Source organism: Triticum aestivum, chromosome 7A, assembly GCF_018294505.1.
Source record: "Triticum aestivum cultivar Chinese Spring chromosome 7A, IWGSC CS RefSeq v2.1, whole genome shotgun sequence".
Lineage (NCBI taxonomy): Eukaryota > Viridiplantae > Streptophyta > Magnoliopsida > Poales > Poaceae > Triticum > Triticum aestivum.
Window position 1 is genome coordinate 704287361 of NC_057812.1, and position 3354 is coordinate 704290714.

Here is a 3354-nt window from a genome sequence, read left to right on the forward strand (position 1 = left end):
AGTAGAGAGAGAGAGAGAGAAAATGCATCCTACTACCGGGTATCATAGCTTGCTAGGGACATAGCTATCATGACCACACAATGCATGCGCCGTGATCCGTGCTGACCATGTGAGGACTAAATTAAAGAGGTGTTTGTGGTGTGCTTTGCAGCCCATGTAGCAGATAAAAGCTATGCCACTGTCAAGATGTAGTGGTCCATGTTGTTGTACGTGAGTAGAACCTTTTCAAAAATGTGAATGTTTTTTAAATTCGCAAACTTTTCAAAATGCATCAAATTATTTTTAATTCATAATACTTTTAAAATTCTTGACCAATTTGTAAATTTCATGAACTTTTCTAAATTCGTGAACATTAAAATCCACAACTATTTTTAAATCCAGTAACATTTTTTAAATTCATGAATATTTTTAAAATCCACAAATATATTTTTAATCCATGACCATTTTATAATTCATGAACTTTTCTAAAAATTGTGAGCATTTTTTACACTTGTTTCAAAAACGGAAACTTTTTAAAAATTTGTGGACACTTTTGGATTAGCAATTTTTTGTTGAAATCTAAGATTTGTTTGAATTTGAAAAATTTTGGATATGAAAATTTTCAAATTCATGAACATTTTTTGAATTCGCGTACAATCTTTTTAATTCACAAACATTTTTTTATTAGACAGAACTTTTCTAAATTAGTAGGAAAAACCGACCATTTTTCGGACATAGCGGACCACCATCAGCCAAAAAATATAGCACGCAGGCGAGTGGGACGAACGGGCGAGCCTAATGGGTGGTGGCTCATGTGCCCACCCATGTCCGTTTTACTAACAAGTTGGTGCTTAAGGGCATCTACAAGGCTTCAACGCTTACATGGGAGCTTAGGAAAAGAAAAGAAATATTTTTATGTTGAGCGTTTGTACTAGAGTCCGAATCTCCAACTCTAGCCATAAATTATAGGCGCTACCCAGAATGAAAACAGGACAGAAAAGTTCGCTAGCACCCGGTGAAAACTTTTGCTCCAACGGTAGCAAATATCCTGGGATCGAACGGGATTTTGCTGAAACGGCTGGGAAATAGATTCTGGGGCCTGTGCTCTTCATTGTAGACGCCCTAATAAGGTGGAGACCTCCTATACAACGCGGTGTGCGCCACCAATCGATTCCCGCGCTAGAAGGGAGCAACTTGGGCCGAGGCCCATTATCTCGAATGACAGTTGGCTGTATCGCTCACACGCACGTGATTCTAAAACAAAGGATTGATCGCACGCTCCCTAGATGCTACTCGCTGGTAGACCTGTGAACACGAATAGTGACAGTTGACCAAGACATATGACGTGGAATTTTTGGAAATAGTGTATTTCAATTTGTAAATTATAAAAAAGTTCATGAAATTGAATATATTCATGCATTTTGAAAAAGTTCATGATATTGAATATATTCATGGATTCGAAAAAAGTATACAGAGTTGAACAAAGTTCACGGGTTTTCAAAAAAAAGTTCATAAATTCAAAAAACATTCAAGAATTTGAAAAATGTTGAATAATTTGAAAAAATATCACGAATTTGAAAAAGTTAAAAAGTTCACAAATTTAAGAAAACAAGTTACTGAATTTACGATAAATATTTATGACGTTGACATAAAAGTTCACAAATTTGGGGAAAAATCACATTTTTAAAAAAAATGTGTAAATTAAAATGAAAAGAAAAGGGAAAAGACGAAGAAAAAGGCCAAAAATTGTCCAAAAAGCGGACAAAAAAACTACCAGAAAAGGAACGTGAAATGAGGTCAAGCGGTCCCCCACTCATGGCTTGCTCCGCACCATCGCGGCCAAGTCGGGCCCGATACTATTAAAGGCTTTGTTGAGATAAGAAATTCGGCCGGAGCGCAAACAGTCCAAGCCGGTTATGGTCTAGTCCATCTCGTAGGTTGCGCTCGTGTCAAGTGCATCACTAAATAGGCGGCCCAGTGCGCAGGAGGCCACTGGCCACTGCCTAATTTTTTCTAATATTTTTCATGTTCTTAACTTGTTTTTTACCTTTTTCTATTTTTGACTAAATTTGCAAAAATTCTAAATATATATTTTATAAAATTATTTACATAAAAAATGTTAACTAAGCATTTAAAAATGTTAATTTTTTATGGAGAAAACATTTCTCATGTACACAAAGTTATAATAAAGCAGCACATATTATATGGATCGCAGGGAGTATATAAAAAATATACAATGTGCATGAAAAAAGTTGAGCGTGTATTTAAATAATATTAGTCAATTATTTGAAAAATTATTCATGAAGCACATGAAAAATGTTAAATGTGCATAAAAAATGTTTTACAAGTATACGGGGAAATATAAAAAAACAGATACAATATGTATGAAAAAAGTTCATCATGTATTTAAAAATTATTAAACATCTATTAAAAGAAGTTAAACATGTAGAAAAAAAATTCCTGGTGTATACAAAAAATGTATATTTTGTGTGAAAATTTGTATTGCCATTAAAACAATTGTTCATCGTGTATTGAAAAATGTTGACGATGTATTGAAAATATGTTAAACGTGTATATAGAAAATGTATTCGATATACTAAAAATTTAAAGTGTGTATGGAAAAGTACAGAACAGAAAATATTAGATTTAAAAAACATTAATAATGTATGTCAAAAATGTTAAACATGCACATAAAATATGTTTTAATGTACACAAAAATATAGAATGTGTACTGACAAAATATGACATGTGTTGAACAAAAAAGAAACTGATCTAAATCGGCAAAAGAAAAACAAAGAAACCCAATAAAAACAAAGAAAACAAAAACCAAAAAACAGTGCACGGAATGAAAACAATAAAAAACAAGGAAGAAACAAAGAAATAAACATATGAAAACCATGAAAGAAACGAAGAAAATAAAGGAAGTAGGAAATAAAAGAAAAAACCAATGAAAACGGAGAAAGAAACAAAAGAAAACCAAGGAAACAAAGAAAAAACCAGTACAAACAGGAATAAAATGAAGAGAACAGGTGAAAAAAACAAAGAAACATGTGAAGAAACAAAATAACAAAAAGAAAAAAAAACAGCAGTGAACACAGTTACCAGTGAGCGGGCAAGCGTGCCTGAGCGAGCGAGAGTGCTATGAAACGCGTCGTCCCAGTATTGTACAAAACAGGAAAAAAAAAGCTTCAGGCGAGACAGAAGCTACTCTCACTATAAGCGAGATATAGCTCTAATGATCTGACACAGTCTCACCGTGACCTAGCGATGACGCTGCCGTCACCATCCTTGTCCATGGCACATCCACCTCTCTGTGGCCAATAGTGCCTCACCCTCTCTATGGCTAGTGCCACCTCCAGCTCTAGGAAAATATCA